Genomic DNA, 15080 nt, shown 5'->3' on the forward strand with positions numbered 1-15080 from the left:
ATTAAATGAAGAGTGAAGCAAAGCATGAATGCTCACAATCTATCTTGCTGTATGCCAATTTAGATGCAGTTTCTCTAATTCTTCTGAAAAGAGAACGTAACTCACACAAATGTGCTGTGACAAACACCAGTCCTGAATGCTTTTTGTGGCCAAACTGAACTCCTCGCATGATCATGCAACCAGAGTCACTTAGTGTTCCCATATGTAGGAACGGAACCTAACTTTTGGGAGTCTTCACCCACTTTGGACCTGCTCTGGATTCAGTTTTCTTGATCAGTTTCCTTGAACAATCACTGGAGCCCAATCTCATGAAGCTGAAAATCCTCCTTTTTCCATACTGTACTGCAGCACCTAATATAAGGTTTAATTATGATCGTGTTTAGAAGTTTAACTGATGTATAAATGGTTGTACATGGATAACAATTTATTTGTGCTATGTTGTAATTGTTTGGTTGTACTGAGCACTCTCCAGTAAATAAAAATATTATAACTGCTGCTCACATATTAAAAGTCATATAAGTAATCATAGAAAACTTTGAGAATCAGGTTCAGTTAAAAAAAAGTCTTTAGCCAGTGAAAATTTGCATACTGCTGCTTCCTAAATCTTTTTCTGGAAACTTTACAACTGCAAAATCATGCATGGTATATATAGCTTACGAAAGTCAATGTGATGCATGATGTTGGTGTAGGAATGGAGACACCTAGTCCTTCCTGAGGCACAGAAGCCAGCTACGCCCTCCCTCTCTGCCCTAATTTGTGTCAGGTTTTACAGCAAGGTGCCTGATAACATATGCACACCCATCACCCATGAATTGCTTTGTTGTAAGAACTAGAGTAGTATTAAACAAAGCAAGCGCTAAGAACAACATATACAGAACTTGTGATCCTTCAAAAACTGCATGCATTTTGAGGACATTATACAATGTACACACAGAGCTTCATTTTACATATTATTTTTATCAGCTGCAGGACATAATTGTCTATATATAGGCGTGTCATTATTATGATTATCATTAGTGAGTACTGCACCAAAGGGCACAGGTTATCATCAATAACTCAGGATGGGCCTTTTCTTTTTTTCTTTTTATAAAAATTTTATTTGGGTTTTCACAAAACATAATACAAGTAAAATTACTTTTTTTTTTTTTTTTGAGAATAGCGTGGTCCCGGGTTATCACTTCTCCATACAGACACAAATTCAATTTCATATTCATCTTTGTGTTCTATCCCATATCTTATTACTATTTTAACATTTTCTCAATGATTTTTCCCTTCCCTTAGTTTTCTCAATCTTACTTTTAATTATCTCATTCCTTTCTAAATTCATATATATATATATATATATAAATGTTATGTTTCACCTATATTCACAGATGAGAAGACAAGGTTTCAGAATTCAAAATATTCAAGCAGAAACAAAACCGGATTCAAAAGGGTTAATTAGCACAGTTTTCCAGTCCTTGACAGACTTCCTGGAACCTGTCAGGCTAATCAGAATTGTCCATAAATCACGAGGCCCCTCCAAATGTATTCTTTCGACTCATCAAACACTTTGCTTCCAAGCAAAGCCTGAGAGTCAGCACGCCTCTTTAAATCACCTGGATAGGCATGTCAGTCTATCCAATCAATGTCTGGCCTGATGCCTCCCTTCAGAGTGACGTTTCCTGGTTCTCCTAGTTCTGGCGTCAATCCACGATCTGTCAGTTTCCTCACTGGAAACTTCTGTCTCATTTTGTTGATCATTTGCTGGCATGAACGAAGTCAAAGGTTCTGGGGAGGATTGTCTCTGCGTCCTGGCTCACGTCTGTGTCCTCTAATAATTCAGACTCCACATTCACAGCAGGCTCCAACCTTCCATCTTCAGAGTCATCAGAGTCAAAACTCCCAGCAGGATCGATCCTTCCAGTCACAACATATATATATATATTTATTTCTAAATTTCAATACCTTTCTAGTCATCATATTTATACTTTTGTCTGTCCTGTTTCAATTTCATATTTTCCTTTCTCATTAAACAAAATTTTCCCCTGTAGTTATTAACTGGAGTATGACACCTTTGTATCTTTCAATTTTTATCCATTCAGCTCTTATTTAAACTTCAATTAATGCTTTTACAATTATAACATTCAATATAACACATAACTTCCAGTCGAAAACAATAAATAAAATACTTATTCTATTCCAATTCAGCTCTATCATTCATGTTATAATCTTTGACATCTTTAACATTTCTTTTCAATAGGATATCATACTTCTAGGAACACTTATAATATTTCCATAATTTTTTCATGTTTCTTTCATATCCCTCTTCACTTAAATTTTGATAACACATTTATAATAATTAAAACGTTCCCCTCCTTTCCTAATTTCATTCTCTCATTCCCTTTATTTCATTTATTAAACATTCCATTACATTACAATGAGTATTTTAATCACACTTGTTTCATATTTTCAAAGTTCATTTCTATTTTTAATATAACAATACTATCTTATGTACCCTTGCAGAATCCCCCTTTCAATTAAGTTTTCACCCATTATCTCTGTGTCTTGTACATTTTCCCTGTTTCTCTATGTCCTCATTCTGTCCTTTATAATTTCTTTTCCTTTTCCTTTCCCTCTTCTTCTCCCTTCCCTTTTTGACCCCTTCTCTCTCTAATTCTGATTCTCTCTTCTGTAATCCTCCCTTCTGTTTCTTCCTAATGTTATAATTACTTTTCAAACGATTCTTTTTTGGGGTTGTTTTTTCAGATCTCAAATTTTTCACTCTCTTTCCCCCCTTCCCTTTCTTTTCCCCACATAGAAATACTTGGTCGATGAAGATGGCTTTTTCATTGTCCCACCCTTCTTGTTCTACAGGCATTTCTTGTTGCTTCCCATAGTTCAGGATCTCCATTTCTAAAAATTGAAATACGAAGCCTAAAGAACCTCTTCCTCCTTGTGCATCTTCTTTCTGTTTTTTAAGTTCCATTCTCAATTTTTCCAAGACTGATACCATTTTAAAAACTTTTGAACAACCACCCGATTAATTTTAGTCCTTTAGATCCAATAGCCAAAAATCCAAAAATCACCAAGTAATCCAAATAATCCAAAGCTGTTTCTTCTTGCTTCTTTTTTCCACTTTCTCTTCCTGGGGTTCTCTTGTTACAAAGTTTCAGTTAATGTATCTTTTAGGAACCTTGTTAAAGTTTCACTGTTAATTCCTTTCACTTCCAGGTGTTCTCCATTTTTCCAGATCCTACCCTTTTGTTTTTTCCTTCTTTTAAAAGTTTTTGAGAATCCAGAAATCTTTATTATCCCTTTGACATTTTATTTTCAGATTAAATACCTGTTAATGTCAAAGTGGATTTTTGCCAGTTTCTTGCTTAAATCTCTTAGTTGTCAATATAGGGACATTCCCTCCCTATAGGGACATTCCCTCCCATTCCCTTCCCTCTCTCATTCGCAGCTTCAAAGTCTTCTTTTGGGAACAATGTTGTTCTTTATAATTCAAATTCCACGGTACCTTATATTGTTGTTTTTCCAGTTCTACCCGGTCAGCCAAAACTTTCTCTTCTTATCCTCCTCCTGCACATTCTTTTCTAGTCGAGTTCTTCTTTGAGGTGGCCATTTCTGACCACCGCTGCAACCGCCTTTGAGAAAGGGAGTAATGGCCAGCTGGGGAGGAGAGATGTGGCTCTCCTCGATCCTGCTGGCAGTCTCCCCCATCTTCACCACTATGGTGTGGCTTAGCCCCAAAACCAGCCGGCTCGGGGTGCTCCAGCGGCGAACACAGATCGAAACTGCGCACAATCACAGATTTAGGTCTGTCGCCGAAGAAGCTCAAACTGGAACCCAGAATGGGCATTTTCCATCCGGCCACTCTGACTTACGGTACATCTGTAAGAGTAAATTTTCAAAAAGCTCTTTGCCATATAATCTGAGAGGAATATGAAATGACACTCACATTTTGTCAATAAATAATTTCAAAAAAAGCCCTTCATCAAGCTTCACGTATTTAGTTCTTCCAAATGATGAAGGTCTGAATCTTGAAATTAAATGTAATTTTGGAAGTGATATTTAAAGTGAAAGGATCATTAGAAGAAAGAAAGGAAAAAAGTAACAAAGCTCTGCAAAGAACTGTTGTCACACCATAAATTGGTGGAAGATTGGGTCAATATGGTATTTTTTTATCTACCAGGTTCCATGAAAAAACCTAACAACAAATGGCATATAGGCAGATGTGGCTGAACTGTATCAGTGTGTGTTCCATTGAAGATGAAGCAACATAAGGGTTTAATTTTCAAATATTCTTAAAACCTTCAGGTATTAAAACTCCCTATTACTCACTCTAATGATTATGGCTTTATTCAGACATAGAAGCAATTCTGAGAACCACCACCACTGGTCAAGCAACATTCTTCAATTTGATGTCTTCCAGATATTTTAAATTGTATTTCCTCTTATTCCTAATCACTGTCTCTGCTTGGTATTCTTCAACTGAGGAATGCTTCCTTCTTTCTCTATTTCAACTCAAAGTCATGTGCAACCATGTGCTAATCAATATTAGAGCAATGAAAAAATTATTTTAGAAAAGCACCTTCTTCAAAGAAAATCTTGTAGCCAGGACTTGAATATGTCCATCCAAACTGCACGGTGGCTACCCTCAAAAAAGTTATGGCAAACATGGAAAAATTCTGTATAAATTAAGCAAGTATTGTATTTAACACATTTCCTTCTACTAGCAAGAAAAGAAACTACATGAAATATTCAGAGTGTTACTTGTACAAATCTGCTCCATCCTTTGTTCCAAATACTTTCACCTAACCTTCTGTCTTAAATGTCAAGAGTTTTAGTGAAAGAAGGAAAATTGTTCAGTTGCTTGCTGCTTGTGCCAAATATGAATTTACATGCCTGCAATCGTATAATTGTTTATAGGTCTAGCTCAGAACAAGACCTAAAAAAGCAGTACAAGTTTGTTCTAAAATTTCCTGTACGCGGTTAAATGTTTAACTAGCTCTATACCCATGCTTTGCTGTGAAACTATGTGATTGGGCTTAGTTTTGGGGGGAGGAAAATAAGGAAACAAAAATTGTGCCTCTGCCCAGTGGTGGGATTCAAAAAATTTTACTACAGGTTCTGTGGGCGTGGCTTGGTGGGCATGGCTGGGAAGGATACTGTAAAATCTCCAGCCAGAGGTGGAATTTGCCGCTTCTCTGAACTACTCAAAATTTCCGCTACCGGTGTTCCAGAACTGGTCAGAACCTGCTGAATACCACCTCTGCCTCTGCCTACCAGCATCCATCGGTATTCATCTGGCTAGTGTCCTGTCAGTGTGTGAGAGAGTTGAGGGCTCTTTGGAAACTGAAACATGGAAACTGAAACAGTATTTGCTGTGTGAGCAAGAAGGAAACAGCAAGGAGCCTGGGCATGTCTTAGCTCAACTGTTCTGTACTAAAGCTGTTTGCTGCTGTAAAACCGAAACCGAAACTCCTGTCCTCTGCTTGTGTTTTGTATTTGGAACAGATTTCTTTTCAGGTGGGGAGGAGGAGTAGAACTCCTTAGCATCAGAGAATAATAATATATGAAATACTAATGCGCTGATGGTCATTTTGAAAAATCCTTTCTTAGTGAGCACCTAGAAGCCAAGAAAAACATACGTGCCAATTTCAATTTTTGTAGGCTTTATTGTTCTGGAAATTTTGCTATGATGCCTGAGTTGTATTTCTCTTTATATATATAGATTACACAATAGGAATGACAAAAGAATACCTACAGAATAAAGAATACAAAGAATCATGGCCATCTGTCTATGGAGTTTCTCAGTTATCAAAGTCATGGTTGACCCAAAGGTGCTTTTTCAAGAGGCAATTGGACTTTCTGGTTTTTCTTTGAAGATGACCTTGTTCTTGTAACTGCTGGTGGAGTCTGTTTTCAGAATCTCATGCATAGCAGTGTCCTTCAGAAGATTGTTCACCTTGTAGCAATCAGTGTTCAAGATGACTGCATCTTCCTTTATCAGCTGGTAGGATGTTGGTGTCTGGGGTGTCTTCCTAGGGATGTCACTGCTCTCCTTTCTTGAATTGTGAAGTTGGAAGGGGGTGTTTCGGCACTGGTGAGGACTACAGATATCTTCATCCTTAATGTTGTTCTGCTAGTTATTGTTCCTGATGGCTGACTCCATGGCTGTGAGGAGATCTACAGTTGGTAGCTGTATGGGTGTGACTAAAAAATTCAGTCCTTTGGCCAAAACATTATCTTCTGTTTGGGTAAGCTCTCTGTCAGACAGATTCTCACCCATCGGTCATATCACTGTCCATCTGGGTTAGTTTTTCTGTTTTGTGTGTTTTTCCTATCTAAACTATAAGGCAGAAAATTTGCCTTTTTGTTGTTCTTTGCTTTTGTTGTGCTATGCTAGTTGTGCCTTTTTTATAAATTCTGTGGCCTGTTCCAATATTTCTGTCGGTAGAAGTGATTTCAGTTTTCAATGACCTTTTTCTTGTATCTGCTGGTGAGGGTCTCTCTTCAGAGTGTCATACAAAGCAGTATCCTTCTGAAGATTGATCGCCTTGGCCTTCAAGCTAAAGAAGCTTCTTGGATGAGAAGCGAAATGTCTTCAAAGAAAATCAGAAAGACCAGTTGCCTCTTGAAAAAGCACCTTTGGGACAATCATGGTCATTGCATTACATTTTGTAAGAATTCCAAAGATTCATGCAAAATACACACTGTGCCTTAATACAAAGATTCTGAATCAATTGTTTTGCAATTTACTGTTTCAATGGATTTAATAGTAAGATACATATATTACAAAAAATACATGTCAACTGACACATTTGTTATAATTATGCTATTTATTAAAAAGATGACATTTTCATCAAGCCTGAAATATGAAACAGCAAAAACGCTGTGGGAGCATCTCTGAAAAATTCTAAAATGCTAATGTAATGGAAAGGTGCAAAAAGATATACCTTTTTCAACTGCCAACTGTAACATAAATGGAATTCAAGTAGGCCATATCATTTTTTTTCAGGGGTTATAATTTGAAAACAGGAGAGGTGCAGGAAAAATAGATGCAGACCTAAATAACAACAGTAGTTTTTCCTTCACTATATATATACACCTACATTGAGTGGAGACCACCTGAAAGGCCAGAGACTTCATTAAAAAGGTAGAGAGACATTTAAAAGAAGTAATTTGAAGAAACGATGGGGGAATTCAGAATAACAAAGCTCCATAACTTGCAATTATATCTGCTCCATCGGAACAGAGAGGGGAAGTGTGTTCCTTCCCGCAAACAGTGCAATTTTGTGGGTCCTCGGAAGCATGTCTTTTTCTGTTGCAGCCCCTGCCTTCTAGAATATCTTCTGTGATCTGACAGGCCCTATCCCATCCACCAGGACATTATCTAAAATTCTGATACAACGTTTAATGAACAGTGTGTTCATTATGGGGGAGGTATTTTGGGGTCAGCTTGTAATGCAGAGAGATGGTACTGAAATCACATTGCTTCTTTTTGGTGCCACATACCAAAATTTAAAGGTACACAAAAGAAGAACCCAATTCCTTCATATCCATGGAAAAGGGCTTGCCAATTACTCATGGCTTAGGAATCTGTCATCCACCTAATCTGAACCTATGACCTTAATAGGTCTACAAATGGTGAAGGCTGTAGACAAAGTATTAGCAATATATGCAGAATTGCCCAAGAGATATAGTTCTGAAAAGGACAGACCACAATACTGAAACACTTCAAATACTTGGGGCAGAAGAGAAGAAAGGGGCAGGACAAATATAAATGGCTGGCACAGTAAGAAAACAGAAGAAATGAAACAGTGGAATATATACCTGCGAATATATACCTGCCCAAATCCTGTGACCTTTAAACAAGGTTGCAGCTAAGTGTCAAGCATTTGGTTCCACCTTTTAGGCTGGAAAAAATTGTGCCTGACAACAAGAGCAGCCACTACCAGTCAGCACTAAGAGTAAAGGTTAGATAAAGCCAGGTGTAACTTGTTATAAAATAGTCTTTATGATTTCGGGAGTATCAGATGGCCTACCACAACAGGAACTAAAAATCTGGTGAAGGATGAGAAAGAAACAAGAGGATGGGGGAAAGTGAGATACAGAAGTTACACTGTACACAGGTATTATTTAGCTTACAACCATGTGTTTAGCAACCACTCACAGCTGCAATGGCACTGAAAAAGGTGACTTACGATCAGCCTCATATGACTCTTTGTGACAGCTAAAGCATTTCACAATCATATGATTATTACCTGTGAACTTTCTACTAGGTCCAACAAGCAAGGTCAACGGGCGGAAGCCAATTTGTTTCATGACTACATGATTCTCTTAGCAACTCAATGTTTTGCTTAACAACCGTGGCAAGATAGTTCATAAAATGGAGGGGGGGCTCATGTAACCACCTTCCTTAGCAATGCAAAATTCTGATACCAATTGTGGTTGTAAATCGAAAACGATCTGTAATAATATTACGCTGGCAGCTAAATATGTTGCACGACCCTTTGTGCAGTGCCTACAACAGAGCGGACTTTTACAATTACGTTACTTCGGCTTTCTTTAGCTTTACAGACCTGTGAAGGTCATAAACACGAGGACTGGTCACAAAAATTACTTCTTCACCCCAAGGATTCTCTCTATCCATACAGAGAATTGAAAATTCAACTTTCATGACTCAAAGAGCAATAGGAGCAAAAAAAAAAAGATAATTAGATCAGGCTAATCTGTCTGGGTATGCAACAGCTCTAATCTTGTGACAGCATACATTATAGGCTTCCATGCCTGGGAAACAAGTTCAGTTTTTAAAAATCCACCCTATCATATTTTGCTGCCTGCTCTCCCCCCCAAAAAGATAAAGAATGCCATTTGTATCATGTATCTTTTATGTACCACTGAGAGTAAATTTGCACCCAGACAAATTCCTTGTGTGTCCAATGACACTTGGCCAATAAAGAATTCTATTCTATTCTATTCTATTCTATTCTATTCTATTCTCTATCCTCCTCCTCCCCTTCTTCTTCTTCTTCTTCTTCTTCTTCTTCTTCTTCTTCTTCTTCTTCTTCTTCTTCTTCTTCTTCTTCTTCTTCTCTTGACTCTTGAGGAATGTATCTTTTCTTTTATGTACACTGAGAGTATTTGCACCCAGACAAATTCCTTGTGTGTCCAATGACACTTGGCCAATAAAGAATTCTATTCTATTCTATTCTATTCTATTCTATTCTATTCTATTCTATTCTATCTTCTTCTTCTTCTTCTCTTGACTCTTGAGGAATGTATCATTTATGTACACTGGGAGCATTTGCACCAAGACAAATTCCTTGTGTGTCCAATGACACTTGGCCAATAAAGAATTCTATTCTATTCTATTCTATTCTATTCTATTCTATTCTATTCTATTCTATTCTATTCTATTCTATTCTTCTTCTTCTTCTTCTTCTTCCTCTTGACTCTTGAGGAATGTATCTTTTCTTTTATGTACACCGAGAGCATTTGCACCAAGACAAATTCCTTGTGTGTCCAATGACACTTGGCCAATAAAGAATTCTATTCTATTCTATTCTATTCTCTATCCTCCTCCTCCTCCTCCTCCTCCTCCTCCTCTTCTTCTTCTTCCTCTTGACTCTTGATGAATGTATCTTTGCTTTTATGTACACTGAGAGCATCTGCACCAAGACAAATTCCTTGTGTGTCCAATCACACTTGGCCAATAAAAGGATTTCTATTCATTTAGAGGAGAAATATGAGTGCTCCGAATGGGTGGAAACAGCCTCCTTCCTGCTCAAATTCCCCATTTCTCACTCCAGAGAAGGCACAAGAGCAAGAAAGAGGAGGCTACTACTTCCTGGCTGAGGAAATGCCCTCCAGGCATCCTCAAGAGACACCACAACCCTGATGCATTCTCGCTTCGGGCATCTTGCCTCAAAAAAAAAAAAAAACCTCACGCCAATTTGGCCCCGAGAAACTTGTACTTTGCGCTCTGTAGACGGTGGACCCACAAGAAGCAGGAACCGGAGGAGACACACACACCGTTGAACACAATCACGCGCTGGCAACAGCAGCTTAAGGAAACAGTCCCCCATTTTGACATTATAGAGCAGGGAAGCTCCCCCACTTGAAGCCTTGGCGGACTTCAACTCCCAGAATTCCCTCGGGCAGTCTTTGCTTCACACCCGCCATTCTGGGTGGCTGGGGGAATTCTGGGAGTTGAAGTCCGCCAAGGCTTCAAGTGGCCAAAGGTTCCCGGGAGCCTCCCTGCATATTAAGAGTATGTAACCCCGAGGTTTTGGGGGGTTTTTTTGTTGCCCTGAGCCGAGCAATAATCACGCCCTTCATCACCGGGAGTTTCAAGGCAACTAAAGACTAGGAGGGAGAGAAGAGAAAGGGCAGAGGCGAGCCACAGTGGGCTGTTGCAGCCGGGGGGAAGGGCTCGGCTGGCCGAGGAGGGAAAGGACGGAGAGGAAGCGGCTTGCTTGTGTGAGAAGGGCAGCGAAGGGGAAAGAGGACGCGGGGGGGGGGGCGGACCCCCAGCCCCGCGCCGGTGGAGCCTTACCTGCGACCTCGGGCGCAGCCAAGCCGCCTCGTCGTCGTCGTCGTCGGTTCTTCCACTTCCACACACACACACACACGCCCCTTTTTTTTCCCTTTCCTTCTGCCCCGCCCCGTCGGCGCCTGCGCTTTGGAGACTCCCCGGCCGAACCCACGCGGCGGCCGAGCAAGGAAGCGTCAGGAAAAAAAAAAAGAAGTAGCAGCAGCCACGGGATCCCGCGTGCTCTCCGGGCGACGCTCCCTCCGCTGGTCTCTTTTCCCCCAAGTCTTCCCGCTTGCTCCGGGCGACGCTCCCTCCGCTGGTCTCTTTTCCCCCAAGTCTTCCCGTTTGCTCCGGGCGACGCTCCCTCCGCTGGTCTCTTTTCCCCCAAGTCTTAGGCCGGCGGGGGGGTTGTGGTTAAGTGCGCCGCCCTCTAGCGCTGGAGGACCGAGCTGCTTTTTTTTTTTTTGTGGAGCAGGCCCGGGCCGAAAGTTCGCCTCCTTGGCCAAGGCTGTGAAGTGTTGCCAAGAGGGGTGAAGTGGGAAGCTACTGTGTGCTGGAGCCTGATAAGGCTCTGGAGCTGCGGTGGCCGACTGACGGAGCGAGGTCTGCCGTCACAACGATTAGGAAGGAATTGGCTGCGCGATACAGCTCATCAGACTGGGACCCACATTACATATCTGATATTAGCACAGTTGAGAAAGTCCAGAAATATTTCACAAGAAGAGTTCTCCACTCCTCTACTCGTTGCAGAATACCTTATGCCACCAGACTTGAAATTTTAAGACCTAGAAAACCTTGAATTACGCCGCCTTCGGTCTGATCTAAATATGGTATATAAAATCATACATTGCAATGTCCCACCTGTCAATGACTACTTCAGCTTCAACCATAACAACACAAGAGCAAACAATAAATACAAAGTCAAGGTTAATCGCACCAAACTTGATTGCAGGAAATACGACTTCAGCAACAGAGTGGTCAATGTCTGGAATACTCTACCTGACTCTGTAGTTTCTTCCCCAAACCCCAAAAACTTTAACCTTAGACTGTCTACTATGGACCTCACCCCTTTCCTAAGAAGTCTGTAGGGGGCATGCATAAGCGCACCAACGTGCCTACCGTCTCTGTCCTATTGTTTCTTTTTTATTTTTCTTATATGTACCCATTTCATGTATTCATAACTATGCATATACTTATACCTATTATCTTGTAAGCGATTGACAAATCAAAATAAATAAATAATGTGCAAGCACACCGTTCAGGAGTGAGGACTGCATAATGCTGCTTCTTGGTGAGGATGTTAACCGGAGCGCCCCCCACCCCCCAAAAAAACTTGGCAACTTTTAAGACTTATAGACTTCAACTCCCAGAATTCTATTTATTTTATGTATTTATTTGATTTGCCAATCGCTTTACAATAGGTATAAGTATAAACATGAGTAAGAACACAGGAAATAGGTACGACTAAATGGGGCCAATAGGACAAGGACGGGAGGCAAGATGGCGCACTTATGCCCGCCCCTTACACAGACCTCTTAGGAATGGGGTGAGGTCAAATTCTGGGAGTTGAAGTCCCCAAGTCTTAAAGCTGCCAAGTTTGGGGGGGCCCTGATGTGTCCCTAAATACATTATTTGCAGAGGCTGGACATTGCTGGAGCTATGTTTCAAGGAACTTCCAATAGAAAAGAATATCTGTAGCTCGGAGTTAGCTCTCTGGTGCTCTCTGAGTTTGCTTGCTTGGCTTGCAGACAGTTCATTGCGGGAGTACGTAGTAGCTTTGTCGTTGGACCCGAATGTCAGGAAGCAAACATGCCGCAACTCCTTTGGACTGATGATGTTACCTAGTTGGCTCGCGAAAGGTCTGCAAGCAAAACAATGATGGGAGAGCAGCAAGGGCGCCACAGTTCATCCACGTCTTGACTTGTTAAGTGGGGTTTCACAATACGGCAAAGCAGTAGCCTTATGCAGAATTAACTCAATTGTTGACAAGTGAGATGGGAGAACTCAACTGCTGCCCGTGGGATGTGTGTGGAAAGGGATATTTAATCCAAAGATTCATTTAGTCAAGTGGAGGAGGAACATGGACATCTAATCGACTCTGAAAGACATTTCCAAGTTTTCCCTGCAAAAGTAATAATTAAGTACTGGGTTTTGTAAGCTGCCAAGAATCCACTGGAATGGGTGGCTATCTTAAATTTAATAAAATGATAATGCATAACAGTATTTAATTAACAACGCTAATTTTAAAAACCAAGCCGATTAAATATTGTTTTAATAGACTTCCTGGCAGTAAGGGAAAACATCAAAGCTTTCTATTTAATGTACATAGCCAACAAAATAATTTTAAAGCGTGTATTTCTAGCAATTAGAGTAGCTGTGTTAAAACGTGTGGTTACTTAGCTCAGTAAAATGTGTTCTGTTTTGACTTAAACAGAGTGGAGGAACTTAACCTTGCCTCCATTAAGAGTAGCCTAGCTTTTCCTTTTTCTAATATTGCCTTCTGTTTCACCCTGCCTTCATCCTACATGAATAGAAGGGACATGACTTAATGTTTAAAAATCCTGGAATGATACAAGACAATATGCCAATTAAGCTGTTTGGAATAGCAAAGAGCTTTCAAAGTAGCTTTGCCCAAAATACCCACATTTTTTCACAATACAGCACAAAAGCCTATATTGAATCTATTCTCAATGTCAACATAATGGGAACACTAGAAATGGTACAGCATAACTCTAGCAGGCAATTGTAGAATCGGATCATGATTCTTAAACTACAACTTATTTTAAAAATTACGTACAAAAATGAATGTGATTAATTTGTAAAAAGAAAACCCTACTTTACTGAAAGCCAAAATAGAGGCTTTTTTAAAACAATTTTGAACACACTGTGTCACACTCATAAATTCTGAATAATAATATTCCTTCAAGCATCAGCATATTTCTTCATGCTCAAACATTCTTTCATTTACTCCTGATTAAATGTCTATGGAGATTCTTAGTCATGGTTGTCCCAAAGGTGTTCTTTCAAGAAGTAACTGGTTTATCAGCTCTGAAGAAACTTCTTGGATGAGAAGCGAAACATCTTCAAAGAAAAACCAGAAAGTCTACTTTCCTTTTGAAAAAGCATTTTTGATACTCCCGATTAGGCATCCATGACTTATGTTTTTCATTCCCTAGTTTAAATAAGTGTGTGCATGGAACGGAAAATGTGCTGAAGGGCTGGAAATTTTGCATAGCAAGCAGGACAAACCTGTTGAATATCAATGTTCTGCCCAATTCTGCCCTGCTCAGCTGCGTCCACCAATACTCCAGTGCAATATATGTGCATCTATAATAATGTCTACTGTTTGAGCACTGAATTTCTCATTGCCCCATCTCCCCCAATCTTTCAGTCCCTTCCCTTTCTCCCACTACCCATCACTGTCAGTTTCCTTATTTTTCCCCTTCTGCCTGAAATAACCAGAAACGGGGGCTCAATACTTGAAATCCCTTGTATTGACTCTGCTAGTTTTCTTATGCATCACTAAAAACTGTTTACTCCCGAGTATTTGTGGATACGCTTTACAATAGAAATGTCACCGCTTGACAACTTCTGCATTCTGTTCTGAATTCCAGTGCTCTGGGCCTGGGAACAGCTTCAATATCTGTTCCTTCTCTGCCTCTTCCTAAAATATGTTGGCATGAGAAACTCTTTAAGTAGCTATTGCGGAATATTTGTGTAGCGGGAATATAAAAGATTACTGCTTGTCAGTCCATAAATTGTAGGTGCCAACCAGCATTTTGTAAGAATGATTCTTGCAAAGTCAGGGTATTACTTTTCTCTGAAAATTGCAGACTTAACATAGTTGAACTCAAATTTCAAAGAAACAGACGTGACTGGGTAAATTTGACAGAGAAGGAAATTAAGTTATTAAAACAATTAACTTGTTCCTGTAAAAGGAGTCCTAACCACTACTTAAGTACAACGTTTAATCCTCAATCTGAGAAATCCCCCCCCGCCAAAAGGATACCTGGTACTATTCTTTGTGAAACGGTCAGAAACATTAAGCCGAACTTCAAACAGTGTTGTCATGTTGGCTGGGACATTCTGGGAGTCCACATGTTTTCAACTTGCCATAGTTGAGAAACACCCATGTAGAAACAAAATGTATTTTTGAAACTGTTGGAAGAAAAATCCTTCTGGGTTCAGTTCCAAGTGGGGGGAAAAGACACTGGAAACATGGAGGCTGTTGGGAAAGATGGTTTAATGGTGGACAGCAGGACCACAAGGCTTGAAGCACCAAAGTGAAAAGGATGATTACATGCTTCAAAGTGAGAAGAGAAGATCAAGAAGAGCTGAGGTGCTGAGAGCGCCTGGTTTTTATAACCTTTGTTGGGATTTGAATTGGAGCTTGTATTCTGATTGGTTGTCGGACTCCCATGGGGCCACGCAGGGGCAACTCTGTAGGCTGTCCTGAGTTCCAGGCTTGGTTGAGCCTTGCTGGATGATGATGCACTGAAAGGGCTTTTGGCAATTGCTATAGTTTTACCTGGAGATCTTTGTTATGTAAAGTATT

At 40.1% G+C, this 15080-nt stretch overlaps 1 protein-coding gene across 4 annotated transcripts in view; it reads right to left on the reverse strand.

Moving 5' to 3' along the window:
* Positions 1-10647, reverse strand: part of FAM3C (FAM3 metabolism regulating signaling molecule C) — a 38030-nt gene extending 27383 nt beyond the window's left edge. For 3 of the 4 annotated variants that reach the window (XM_026713078.2, XM_026713079.2, XM_087934063.1), the window contains exon 1: positions 10547-10647. The gene's annotated coding sequence lies outside the window, so the exon portion shown is untranslated. Of the gene's footprint in view, positions 1-3502; positions 3630-10546 lie in introns of all 4 variants that reach the window. The other variant, XM_087934062.1, reaches the window with a different exon arrangement.
* Between the last annotated feature and the right edge of the window lie 4433 nt (positions 10648-15080).

The sequence above is a fragment of the Pseudonaja textilis genome, chromosome 5, assembly GCF_049901715.1.
Source record: "Pseudonaja textilis isolate UNSWEBS1 chromosome 5, rPseTex1.2, whole genome shotgun sequence".
Classification (NCBI taxonomy): Eukaryota; Metazoa; Chordata; class Lepidosauria; order Squamata; family Elapidae; genus Pseudonaja; species Pseudonaja textilis.